The sequence below is a fragment of the Prinia subflava genome, chromosome 4 (genome assembly GCF_021018805.1).
Source record: "Prinia subflava isolate CZ2003 ecotype Zambia chromosome 4, Cam_Psub_1.2, whole genome shotgun sequence".
NCBI classification, from domain to species: Eukaryota; Metazoa; Chordata; class Aves; order Passeriformes; family Cisticolidae; genus Prinia; species Prinia subflava.
Window position 1 is genome coordinate 10,786,011 of NC_086250.1, and position 14,540 is coordinate 10,800,550.

General features: G+C 42.2%; 1 protein-coding gene across 1 annotated transcript in view; it reads right to left on the minus strand.

Annotated features, from left to right (window-relative positions):
* Nucleotides 1-12,168, minus strand: part of MPPED1 (metallophosphoesterase domain containing 1) — a 61,413-nt gene extending 49,245 nt beyond the window's left edge. The window contains exon 1 of the mRNA XM_063394873.1: nucleotides 12,111-12,168. The gene's annotated coding sequence lies outside the window, so the exon portion shown is untranslated. The remainder of the gene's footprint in view (nucleotides 1-12,110) is intronic.
* Nucleotides 12,169-14,540: the final 2,372 nt, after the last annotated feature.

The window sequence follows — 14,540 nt, forward strand, 5'->3', positions numbered from 1 at the left end:
ATACATACAGGTTTTATGTTTGGGAATAAATTTTTCCCCGAAGGTTATGCAAGTCTAAAACAGCAGTACTGAAAATGTGTAGGGGAAAAACAGCGTGAAACCAACTGGAATGCAAAGAGTATCCCCTAGAAACAGCAGAAAGTAATTTAAATGTGAATTTTACTCTTATTTCCCAGTTTTAATAAAAAATGGATTATAAGCTATAAAGGTGGGTATTTTTACAGTATAACTTTGCATCCTTTTTAAAAGTTGTCTGACTTAAATATTGACTTTCATGCAAGCAGGGGCTCTTTTCTTCTAGGGAATACAAGCAATCTGATTCAAAGATGAATTTCATGAAAAGCCACGCTACTTAATATGCAGAGTTTTGGAGAGCAGGACTAGAAGTATTTTCTGTGACCATGCTGATGTGCCTTTCTGCCATTCTGAAGGGACCACTGCAGAGAGTGATGGATAAGGGAGGCCCTCACAGTCACTCAAATTTTTAAAGCTATTTACAAGTACTTAGGTCCAATTCAGTTTAGTGGCAGTCAAGCACTTAAGCGTCCTTAAATATCTGGGCTGCAGCCCTCTGCTTAACTACCGCAGATGTTAAGTGCTTCAAGAAGTGGCGGAGTATTTTTGTTTGGGGAAATCTTGTTCTCAGGAAGCCGAAATGAAATATTCAGCTTGGTTTTTGTTACAGGCTGAATGGCTGTAAGATGATGACAACTTGCTGTCACTAACAAGCCGCGCAGCAAAAACAGCCTCAGAATAAAGGAGCAGATTCCTACATGCCCTCCCCTAGAACGGAGTGGTAGGGAAATGCTAGAATAACAACAAAGAAAATTTGGGATTTCAAACACTCTCAGATGCTGCGTTCAGGCTAGAGAAGCAGCAGCAGCACAAAGGAATGTGCCAGAGCAGGGGGAGGGAAGGGAGGCACAATCCTTGTAAGAATAATCAAGTATAAATTGCTGCATTTAGGAAATAAGAAATTATGACAGCAGATGTGAAGAACCTTCCCTAAGGAGCTTCCTGTATTAAATGATGCATTTGTAAAGAAGTTTGAATAGTCAAGGTCAGAGATTTTATAGGGGGCAAACTGTTCTAAGTGAACCTACTTCTGTTGGAAAGAAACTATTAGAACTGGTGACCTCTAGAAATATTCTCCAGTAAGATAAATAATTTATGATTCCACACCTCCTCTACATAAGGATTCGAACTACCTGAGAAACACCTTTTTAGCCTTTTTTTTTTTTTTTTTTTTTTTTTTTTTTACAATTCAGGGATTGTGCCCACTTTACACACAGCTGAAACGGGGTTTCAAAGGAGTTAAGGCGCTGTCTTAGGGACCTAGAATCTCCCTTTAGTCTTAGGAAGCTCTCAGGAGCTCACAGCAGCTGAGGAAACACCTTCTGTCAGCCTCCTCTTTGAGTTCTGTCCTTCACAGCTTATCACAAGTCAGATGTCAAATCTGCTGCAGAAACAGCAGATGAATGTGCATGTACCCCAAAATCCACCCTTTGGCTCTCCCCCTCTTTCTGAGTTAGTGGAATAGCACTTACCAACACAGTCTAACTCAAAACACAAATTTGTGTGGGAATAGACACAAATCCAGTCCACCACTCCACACACCCTTCAGTGCTGGAGAGCTCTTTTAGGCAGGGAATCGACCCTTGCACACGGGAAAGTGAGTGAAACACAGCAGGGAAGGGAAGGGAAGGGAAGGGAAGGGAAGGGAAGGGAAGGGAAGGGAAGGGAAGGGAAGGGAAGGGAAGGGAAGGGAAGGGAAGGGAAGGGAAGGGAAGGGAAGGGAAGGGAAGGGAAGGGAAGGGAAGGGAAGGGAAGGGAAGGGAAGGGAAGGGAAGGGAAGGGAAGGGAAGGGAAGGGAAGGGAAGGGAAGGGAAGGGAAGGGAAGGGAAGGGAAGGGAAGGGAAGGGAAGGGAAGGGAAGGGAAGGGAAGGGAAGGGAAGGGAAGGGAAGGGAAGGGAAGGGAAGGGAAGGGAAGGGAAGGTCCTGGGAAAAAAAAACAACAACCAAAACAACCAGCAGTCGTAGAAATGCCCTGTGCTAAACAGAAATCATCTATGTAACACACAGGATCAGAAAGCATAATTCAATAGCAAGCTGATTTCCAGCTCATTTCAGAAACACACGCAGATGTCTTTGAACCTTACCTTTCAGTGTATGGTTTTCCTCCTGCATAAGTGATTGGCTGACTACTGACATTCTTGGTGTTCGACAGAACAAGCTGTCTCCTTCCAGCTTGACTGATAACCAGACTGACACCCATTACTCCCCTCTTTCTGCTGCCATTTCCAACAGTCCCCCAAATCGTAACTTTTTCTTTCTCTTAATATTCTGAAATGTATTGCTTTCCCAAACCACAGTATAAAATGCAGCAGGGAAATAATTATCTGTTGCTGTAGCACGCAAGTTTTAAAATTATATGCCCAGCACTACCAACACTGGGAGTTAAGACTCAAATCCCCACAGCAACAACATGCTAACCATCCTCTTCCCCCAGACTTATGGAGCTGCGGGATGTCTGCCAGGGAAAAACAGAGAAATGTAAAAAGGACTGCAAGAACATGAATACTAAAATAAATATCACAAACCTGGCTGTTGGAATCACAGACTGAGAAAAAGCTATTAAATCAGCTAAGCCATCTTCTTACTGAAGGCAGGAATGTTCTCTGTGCATTATTTTCCTGCTGTTTTCTCCAGCATGTGTTCACATGGGCCCCAAAGCCCACTGTGTGCAAGGGACACTGCTCCAGCCTTCAGAGGGCTTCACATCAGGCCATAAACTGTGAGGATTGAAACACCTCTCCTAAAGAGTTACTGGACTAGGCAGGTAGGACTACCCAGAGATATTTAAATACTTTATGAGGTCCTCAAATAAATCTTTGTATTAAGATTTTCTTTTAACTTTTCAGCCTAAAATTCCTGGTGTTATATCTCACCAACATAAATATTTCCCTGTCTACATGAACTTCCCAGCCTTTTTATGCATTCTATTTATTTTTTTTTTATTTCAAGCCAACATTTTATTTTTCTCTCACTTCTCCACTCACAGATTTTGCTCTATTTTAAGTTCACTCTCATGTCCACTGTCTCTCCCCATATCTCACTCCACTGACCCCACTGTTCTCCCCATCATCCACCCTTTGTCTCAAGTCTAAAAACACTACTGACACTTCTTGAAAATAATTCCAGCAGCACACAATATGAATCCAGACTTGAAACCACATGGCTCAAAAAGAAGTCCCTGAAATAATAATTAGAAGAAACCAGGATAAAATATTGATGAGGATAATAATAATTTTTAAAAAGTCATGAATTGGGAGAAAACTATAAAAGTGTTCTCTGTTGAGGAATGAACTTTGCTCAGTTGCAAACACCTGGAGGTCAAGAAGCACAATATGACTGTAGCACATCCCAGCAAGAAGCTGAACAGGGGTAGTTGCCAGATTTTTCCACCGCTAGTGAGACAAAGAAAGAAGAGAATGCTGGACTCTAGGCAGTACCAAGGTCAGGGGCAAAAAGACAGCTACAGAAAACCTGTTCATTTTGCTCAGCCAGCCTGACAAGCTGGGGTTTGGGGAGGCAATGAAAAAACTAAATGTAGTACCCAAAAAAAAAAGGCATTTCCATGCAGCTATAAAACATCAAAGCTGTATTTTTTTTTTCAGGGAAAGCCAGTAAGACAAGAGCAGTAAAGCACCTGAAAGAGGAGCATGAGAGTTTGTGATAGACTACACGGTGACACACTTGTTTCCTGTGCACATCTTGGACACTGCTAACCAGAAACTCTTTCAAAACCCTTTTACAAGGACCCAGGTCTTCCCTATACTACACTGCCCCTTATAAACTGTCAGATCATGCCTTACATGGAGAAATAGACCCTTTATTCAAACCCCCAAAATTCACTCAGTATCCGAATTGTAACAGTAACATTTTTACAACCACCAGTTTTACTGTCACAAATCCCTGCTTTTGCTTTAACCTCCTGAAAAATACTTGTTACAAACTGACCACCAGTAGTGAACATTCTGAGACTAGAAAAGCAAACACTTACTCTGAGAAACAGGCTGAAAATACTGCGGGTTTTTGCTAAAGTACCCATTTCAGACAGTTCAGATAGAGGCCAATCAATGGAATCAGTCTGCTGTCTTCAGTTCTGCCACTGGAAAATGAATATTGAAATAACCCTAAGAAGGCATTATTCTGTGGGAAAGGATGAGCCAGGGAAATCACACTGCTGATGAAAGCCTTTCCAGAGAGATACACTCTCCTCTTCCTCCTCTTCTGCTTTTGAAACAGAGTGCAGGTCCCAGGAAAACAAAACCACTGAGCCTCCCCTTGGCAGCCTGGTGTGCTCACCTGGCAAATGAGGACTTTAAAGGGAAGCCAGTACAGTCAAATGTCATGGAGACACTTCTGGATTTTAAGTTTGATCATGCACACTTCTACCGATGGAATCATTAGGATTCCTAAATGAATAAGATTTGTTGGAGATAGGAATATGTCCCATTGCATTTTAAAAAATAAATAAAACTAAATATGCATTTCTAAGTGTCTTTAGAAAACCTCCGAGGCGGTTTTCTGTGCCAGCAAATCTAAATTTGATAACTGTTATCAGTCAAATAATACTCAGTTCTGTGACCGTATCTTTTCCCTGGAAGTTATAGCTATTTCCACCCATATAAGCAAAACCAGAGAATGTAATTCTGATTTACCTGTAAGCCTCAAAACCCTGCTTTCTTTGTCCTTTTATGTTAGAATCTCATATTTCTCATATCACTGAATACGTCAGTGCCTCATCATATATTTCACGTATTTGTTAACTGCAGATCTACGGGGCACTGAGCAATCTGGTTTCTAACATTAAAAAAAAACACTCACTTAAACAAAACCTCTTATTTCTCTGTAATTTCAATCACCTTAACCTGCATTAGGAAAAAAAAAAAGGCAACAAAATCCCCCAAGTTATTTCTCACCATTCTAAACTACACATCCTTGTTCTCCTTTGCAGGTTAAAATTATCTGTCCCATAGAGTATGAGAAAATTCCTGACTGATTTTTTTTCTCTTTGAATTAATTACTTCCTTTGCTCTTGCACATAAATATTGCATATTTCTCTCATTATTTTCTTAATAAAGAGCACAAACATACTTGTGAGCTTTAACTGTAATAAAAAGATTATATGGATACAGCAAGTAGGAAATGAGATAAATCATTTAGATTTTGGGACTAGGAAATGAGATAAATAATTTGGATTTTGGGACTAAATAATAAATAAATAAGAGATAATGAGATAAATGAGATAAATAATTTTGGATTGTTTGTAGTAACATCCATTTCTGTGAAGTTTCATCCAAAAATATACTGTACCTACTGTACAACAAAGTTTGACCAGGCATCCAGGAAAAGATACAGACACTGAGTTCAGAAAATACAAAAATGGCATATTTACCTAAGAAATCAAATTCTGTATTTATTCAAAGCAGTTACCACTTAGAAACCTTCTTTGTCAGTCTTATTTTGAATGATCAAAATAATTTAAATTACTTTTTCTCATATCCCTACTTGGTTCCCAAAACTATACAGTAAATGAACAGTCTATTTGTGAAGATCTAGATTTATTTTGGCTCATTAGCAGTATCATTTTCTGAATCAATTTCTCATCCATACATATAAATGGTTCATTTATTCAATTTGAAAAATCAACACAACCTAATAATATTGCTTTGTTTTCACCTTAAAATTTGCTTTACCATATATCTGATGTATTTTAAACACTGGAGTGTTCTAAGATTTACAAATAGACTGAATATCTGTCCAGGCTAAATGCATTATTGTAATCCTACATACAGTAGTGCCTGAATGTATAAAACATGGCCATATTTCGATGAAATATTTAAATGGATACCTTTTTTAAAGTGAAACCAAACCTTTTTCCTGAAAAATACACTATTTTCATTCAATACTACCTTTAGTTATCTAGAAATACCTGCAGAGGTAGCTAATCTATGTAAGTAATTACCTCTAGGGAAGGATATTTTAAATAAATATCTAAGAGCCACAAAAATCACTCTAAAAAATTTGCCTTAGTCTCTGGCAGTAATATATAATCTGCTATGTTACTGTAAACCATGTGTATATATTTATACAGGAAAAATTAGAAGTCCCCAAATGAGAATACTCATTCTAAAGGAAAATAGCCAAAAATATAGGTTATGTGGGGAAATTACCAAAAATGGGCATTCCAACAGGAATAAATTAGGGTTGTGGAGGTTTGATTCTACAGTTTGCAATTTGGGCATGTCATCTGTTTAAACTCCTGAATCTTTCACAATATTATTTACTGAGAAGAAGACTATATAAGTACTGAAACATATTTAAGACACAGTTTGGTTTAAGTTTTAATTGAGGAATGTTCTTTTTCTTTACTCTTTTCTGACAACTGGCCACATCCTCATTTCCTAGCCTAGTACAAGCCCTGCTGGGTGAAAGCCCCTTGCCTGCAACACTCACTTTATCCAAATTGATTTCATTGAAATTTGTGTGTAATGAATTGACAGGGTCTTTCCTTTTTGTGCAGCAGAACCACTCAGCTGTGGATTCATTTCTACTGCCAATACTCTCATCTGATTTCAGAAAGAAATCTGATGCTAACAACTCTTGAAAGGACAAGGGCACAAAAGAAAAGTGGCTTATCCATCCCTGTAGTTCAAGATGAATGAAATGCCGGAGTACCAGCACATATGTCAAAGGTGGGATGTAGAACACAGCTCACATGTAAATATATTTATAGTGATACTCCTTCTGAGATCAGTGTCTCTTTTCTACTAAGGCATAGAGATAAATTACGAAATTAAATTAGCAAATCCTTCACAGCTACATTTTTCTCTCTTACACACAAAACTTTGAAAATGAAGTATGCTGTCATATTACTTTTGCTGTTTCCACTTCTCCCTCGTTTAGCTGCATCTATCCCACTGAAACCCTTCATGTCATCTGATTCATGTCCAGGAAAGGAGTCACTGGGTTTGTAACCTTTATTTTTCCAGGTATTGCCTCCAGGACTGATGTAAGGAAAAAACAGTCACCAGCCACTCCTCCTACCCCAAAGTGATGTCCACAAGGAGCCCCTCTACGTGGTCCACGTGAGATAAAGGAAGGCTGCCCCTGGACTGTGGCTCCCAGAGCCATGCACTGTCCATCAGCTCATTGAAAAACTCCCTTGAAAAATTTTATTTGCGCTGGTGAAAAGATTTTCGTGTGACACGAAAAAAATGCCAAAATAAAACTACACAGTTTAGGGATGGAAAGTAAATGGAGATCAAAATGTAAAAATATCAGGGAGGAAAATAACCAAGTTCTGAAATGAAGTTGCTGTACATTTTTTTATTTTCTTTTTTCTTCTGTTTATTTTATCAACATGGTGAAATCTGATTTTTTTTTTTTTTTATATTGACAAACCTGATGTTTCCACTAATATGTGTTGAAATTGGCGTTTATTGTCGTCCTTGTTGAAGGTACAAGACAGTTAACCTCTGTCGGTAGCTAAGCTCTAATCTAGCCTATCCCCACTACTTTGGGCAAGGTGTCTTGAACTTTTACCAAAATCCACTCATATTAGGGACAAAGTGTTGAGGGACAAAACTCAGAACAGCAGTACAGTATAGAAAACCTCCAAGTGGAAATGTTTTCCTTTTCTACAGAAGAAGCAGAAGAAAGGCTATCCCACAAAGCTAAAATAATCCTTTTATTACTATACATTATGAGTGTCCACAGGCAGGTGAAATCCAGCAGCAAATGAAGCTGGTCACTGTACAGCCCTACAGTAAAAGAGCCTCTGCCCCAGAGTACGGTCTCCAGAAATTCAACAAAGAATATGGGAGGAAAACAATGTAGCACAGGAATGATCGGTGCAATGGCAGCACAGTGTGTTCCTTCCATTTGCTTTCACGGAGAAGGAAAAAATAATGCAAGATTAGCATCACAAAAGACAGAAGTGGAAAGAAGATGGGATATGAAGAGTCAGTGAGAGGAGGGAAGAGGTGATAAGGAATCAAGTGCAGGGTGCTGGAGTTACACAGCGCGTTAAGCCAAGCGATGCGATTCCGAGAGCAGGCAGAAAAGGAGGCTTGTGCAAAACAGCCAATTAAGAAAAGCACGGAAAAAACCAATCAAAAATATCAGTCACCATCAGCCTCCTTCATATGCTACTTGTGCAGCTGCTCTGCTGGCTTCAGTCTTTGGTTCAGTGACAAGACCCTCGATGCCATAAGGGAAGCTGGGCTGACTGCATGGCAGAGGACTTGAAAAGGTGAAGAGGACAAACCACATAAAAAGTAAGCTTGCAAAGAAAAGTGATACACTCTTGGTTTTAGCAGAAATGTATAAATTGGACATATGTAACAAGTGAGGGCTAGTACTTGGAATTGAAATGTGTTTCTGTATTACACCTCTCAATCAGTAAAGACGAGCCCTCACTACACTGATATTAGTCTGACACAGAATATAGCATATTTAAATAATATTATTAACTCAGTCTTTACTCCCATAGTAAACCATAGCATTTTAAATCCTGACTGAATGAAAGATGTTAAGCATTTTGTGTTTAGGTTACTGTAATGAATCCCAAATCAGTTATGACTGCAAGTTGCCACATTTATACCAGGATGGCTAATTGTTAATCCTAATACAATTCCCACTGCCTTGTCAAAGCACAGCAAAACTGTCACACTTGTTGACAGTTTCAACAAGGAGGTCAAGCAGTGAGCAGTGCCCAGGAATGAACTGCTTTACCTCCAGGGGTGGTTACTGCAGGAGCAGGGGAACAGCCAGGTCTGTAACAGCTCTGCCACTTCTTGCAATAGATCTTATCAGAGACTGTCACTGCAACCTCGCCTCACTATCGCATTCTCACGCTATTTTATTTGTAATTACATTGACTGAGAAGATGATTTTCTAATAGCAAGTTAAAGGATAACAATCCAGAGAGCTTAAAAACTCTCTTACATTACCAACTTTGCTTATATTTTGCAACATAACCTTGAATAGCCAGGATTCAAGATGAAATATTTGTTTTAAGTCAGAAAGAATAATTAGAGACCACTTAGCTGTCAGACACCCTCAGACAGATAAAAGTGACCTATGGAAAATGATCACAGAACCGAAATCGATGTATGATCCAGAACACCCAAATTAAATGTTTCCAGTGCTACACTGAGTCTTATTTTGAAAGCTCATACTGTATGTTGCAGTATTCTAATATTCCTTCATGTAATTGAACATGTGAGGAGGCTCTTCCTTCAGCTTACCTTGCACATCCCGTGTGAATTCTTCAAAACGAGATTCAGCAAGGATCAAATGGACTGCACTGAATTATTTTATTATGTTTATTAACTAACTGAGATGAAAACTGTTCTCATGGATGAAAAGAATTAAAATTCTCAATTATGAATGCACTTTCTAATTACTATTTGATATTGTTTCCATGTGTCTGAAAAGAAGAAACTGACTGGGTAATTGACTAAGCAGTTACCTGGTTTCAGGGCATTTGAGTCTCCATCCTTGTAATTCAGCGGCAGAACTCTAGCTAACTTAAAACCCAATGATCTCTTTATACACTTCTACTTGTTCTACTAAATAGAAAAGCCCATTTCTGTGTAACTCTTCAGGTCAGGAGGACTGCACCTGAGGCAGCAGAGCTGAACATGTTTAGTCCCTAGAAGGACATTAATCTAGAGGTTTTCTCCTAATTTCATATAGTACATTCAATTAAATAAATATAATCACAAACAACACTATATTCCTATGAACCATTCACTGAAGAAGCAGAAACATCAATGTCAGAGTCATCTGTGAATATATGCCAGATCAGAACTCCAGTCTGCTTTACATTCCTGCTGACAGTTCCCATAATGAGCATGCAGCATTAAATAAAAACCATGACCTGTTTAAACAAAGATCAGAGCACCAGTTTTATCTTTGCATTCTCTAATGTTTGTTGTTTGGCATCACAAAGTAACACCAAAGCAAGTCTCTTGTTAATAGCAGCCCAGAAGGTTTCCATACAGGGCATGAGGGGATAGCTCTTGTCCACCAAGAACATTTGTGCATCTTTAAAATGGGCATTTTACTTCACACGAACACATATAGGTATTCTCTGCAGTTACTCTGCTTTGAATTATACCACAGAGGATCAAGAGGAGAAGAAAGGAGATAGATGGGATAATGTACAAGCAAGAAATTTTAAAGATTTGTTATGTCTCGGATAGCTGGAGACAATGAAACAAATCTCTAGAGCCAAGATAAAACTGTTCAAACATACCATTGAAATTTCATGGGTAGTAACTAATATTAATCAGTTCACATATGAATCATACATGGGAAAACTACTACATTTAATAATGTCAAAGAAATTCATATACAAATAGAATTCAGTGCCCCCCCTCCCATTTTTGTAGTAGACTACCAGGGAATTTACAGTTCCTGGCATCACGAAACTGTTTATTACAAATAGGTGCAACACAGAATGCCATTTTACAATGACTGCATAACTGGTCTTCTCAAAAGATCCATGATATTTTGGGAGTCAGATTTCAGATATACACTTTTTAAATGTAGCCTTGTATTTTAAATATTCATCTTAGAAAAACTGAGAGTTCATTTAATCACGAGCCAGTCGCAAAGTTTAATAATCACACCTAGTTATCAATTTAGCCAGAATACCCAAAGCTCCTTTACACTAGTCGAAATTAACCACGAAATTCACTTAACTGAAGTTGAAATGGCTATCAATACCATACATCATCAGCAGATCTCTCAATGATAACACTGTCAAGGTACAAACTGTGCAAGCAGGAATCTTCAACTATTGATCTTCCACCAAAGAGAATGGAACATTTTAAATCTGCCCAGTTTCTTCACGTTTCCCATCCGTACCCTCTGTGTTACCCACAGACAAACACGCTCATTTATAAATGTATTCCACATTACCCATCTGAAAGTGCGAGACAGAAAACGCTAATCCTAAGAAAGAAATGAAAAGAACTGAAATCTCTACCTAAACGTCCCTAATCCTCTTTTTTTTTTCTTTTTTTTTCTTTTTTTTCTTTCGGTGTGCTTTACTGCTTTGAGCGTGCTGGATACCAAATAACTACACGATAAATTAAATCGGCATGAATCCTACCAAACTTATCGAGCGGTTTCCTCCCGGAACAAAACTTTGGAGGTCACTCAATCCTCTCCTACGACAAAGGGAAGTTCTTCCTCTTCCATCACCCTTCCCCGGGCTGTGCGAGGAGAAGGCGCGCACGGCTTTTCCAGGGGGGTTCCTTCGCGGTGTCTGCCGGTGACACCGAGCACGGCGGGGGGATGCGAGGCACAAGCGGCCGGGGCGGCCGGGGCTCCCAGCCCGGCCTCGGCGGCAACTCTGCGAACAAAGTAACTTCGCGGCTGGGCGCGCCGGGGCACGGCGGGGCAGCGGCTGCCCTGCCCTCGCCAGCGAGCGCTGGCACGGCCGGGGAGAGCAGCCCCCGAGGGGCGGGCAGGGTCCCCGGAGCGCGGTGCCAGCCCTTACCTTGCTCGCAGCCCGCTCGGCACGGCCGGCGGCGGCAGCGCCGCGGGGCCGGGCACGGGATGCTGCGAGGCTCCGGGCGCCTCTCCCTCCGCCTCTCTCCCGAGCCTCAGAAAAGCCCTTCCCCCCTCGCCCCCCCCCCCCGCCCGCCTCACTCTCTCTAGCTTTGGGGCATAGATATTACATACATACATACATACATATATATATATATATATATATATTTTTTTTTTAGAAGCCAAGGGGAAGCTTGGTTGGGAGAAGCGAAGCCCTGACGCGCTTGGGGGTGGGTAGGTGGGGGGTGCGGCTGGGGGGGTTTCAGACCTCGCACGGCAACACAGGCGGACCCATCCCCCCCGTCTGCTCGGTCCCCAGCCGGGGGAGGCGGTGGAACCTCACCGCCTTCCTCCGATCCCGCACCGGGAACGGGCCCTGCGCGCCATCCTCCCGCCCGGGGCAGCCCGCCCGGACCCCGGCCCCGACCCCCATCCCTGCGGGGGCAGCGGGGCGGGGGGCCCCCCCAAATACCTACCCTGCCTGCCGGGGCTGGTTTGAGGACGCAGGATTTTGTGCGAGCTATCGTCTCCTTCTCCGGGAGCTCAGCCTCCCCTCCCCCCCGCCTCCCCTCCCCCGCCTCCCCCACCTCCTTTGGGGGGCCAGGAATCCCCCACCGCCGGCCCTGCCTCCTCCCCGCCCGGCCGGAGCGGCGATGCGCCGGGCCCGCGGCGCGGCATGGCCCCGGTGCGGCGGCGGAGCGCGGGCTGTCCCCTCCCGCGGGCGCGGGGCAGCGGGGGCGGCGCGGGGCCGCCTCCGGCGGGAGGGGAGGCTGCGTGCCCCGGCCCCGCCGAGGGGCTGCGCGGCCCGGGGCACCGCCGGGACGGCATCCCGGGGGAGCGGGGCTGTGCAGCCGGCAGGCAGGAACTCCGCGCCGGCCTTTGGGAGCGGGGGCGGGGGGTGCCGGTGGTCCCCCCCCCTCCTTCCCGCGGCGGTCAGGGGGAAGTTCGGCGGCGGGGCTGCGGGGGGATTCTCCGGCAGAGAGAGCCGCTGGCCGTCCCTTCGGCAGCGCAGGTGGTGGTGGGAGAGAAGGGCGCCGGGGGAACTCCGGAGGTCCGGTCCCGGGGGGGCACAAGGGGATGTTCCTCACGGGGGTGGCCGGGGGAAGGTCCCTTCCCCGACAGCGCCTGGTGCATTTCTCAGAGGCACCGAACACGCACAGCTTCCCTCTGCTTCGAAATCAGGCCATCGTAGAATCATAAATATATAATATTACACTCCTATGATATTATGAGTAGAGAGCAGGAGAGTTAAATGCATGCATTGAGGAGAGGCAAATTACATGTAAAGAGCTTTACTGCACAACTGCAGAGCGATTCTCAAATGAAAAAAAATTCAAATCCCTACAAGAATAAATTTAATTCCTGCTCGCCTGCTTCCCGTATCGCCTGCTAGGCAAGAAAGCGTGCTGGATATCGAGCAACAATTAGTGGAGTTACATCTGGGTTTGGTACACACGGTGACTTTACTGCTGATCGAACAGCAGTCTGAAAATCCCGAGCTGGAAAACACCCATTCTGGACACAGTACAATGCACCTTGCACATTTCTTCCAGGTCAGGATGGAACAGACAGCGCTGGGAAATCTTCTGGAGGAAATAAAAGAAGCCATGGAGCCCCACACACGGCCCTGTGTGACCGAGCAGAGCCGAACTCGCTCACAGGCTCTGCCCGGGCAGGGAGACCCCTCGGCCGCCCCCCGGAGAAGTTCCTGTGCTCTGGGCAGAGGCTGGAACCTCCAAACTGGACCTGAAAACCTTCCCCAGCTTCCACTGCTGGCAAAACACATGTATTTATCTGGAAAGTTTGCGTTTTGACATGTCAGCGCTTTTGCAACAATATAAATGTGCTTGAGAAATTTTTGATCGGCCTAATGGTTTGGACCTATTAGAAGCTGCAGAACATATTCACAATCAATTCACTTATTCAGATGCATGAATACGAGCTTAGAAAAGTAATTACAGGCACCTTTTTTTGGAACTCTTGAGGCTGTGTGGTTTCCCCATGGGAAATATGAGTAATAAATTCCTACTTTAAAAAAAAAAAGAAAAAGAAAAAGAAAAAAGCAGATGTGCTAAGCATTGTTCTTATTTATTTTTCTCTTTAGTATTAAAAATTGCTGATTAAATATTCCAGGTGAGGCAAGGGTGGCTGCATGCAAATCCTTAATTTCAACTGTTCTTTAAAAGAACAAGCAAAAACGTTTGATATTGGTAATTTATATCTTCTTTTCACTTCTTAAATTTTAGTTGCCTTTCATAAGAGAAATGGATTTTTCTTTTTTGATGAATGTGTAAACAGAAATCACCTGAACAGTATTAGCAGATCTGGATATTTTGATTTTTCAACTGAGAGTTAACATTGTATGTATAGAGTTAACATCATATCTATACACATTAAATACATCTGGTTTAGGTTTAAAATAATTTATTAAAAATTTATTTCTCGTTCTCTTGTTGCAAAATGGTGACTAGTACTTGACATTTTTGGTTATTTATGATTTGCATCAAATTCTCTTTGTATGAAAACTGACATTCAATTAGAATTTATTTGAGGTCATTTAAAACTGTTCATTAAAACTATCTTAAATATGCTTGATGCGTTTCAAAAGTATCTTTGCATTTTAAGTATTTTGTGAAATAACTGAAATAATGGCCCATAGAAGGGGAATTAAATTGGAAGCTTCTGGTAGCCATGGCTTTGACAATCTTAGAGAAAGCAGATCTTATCCTCTCACACTTGGGTTTAGCTGCGGATTGACAGAGGAAAATAGGCAATCTTACTTTTTCTTCTCTGATGTTGATTTTTCAGCTTTAATAGTCCTTAACTGAACTACTCAAATGGATTGAAACAAAGAAGATATTCACCCTGCCTGCAGAAGAAACTGCAGCTCTCAAAAGTTGCTTTCC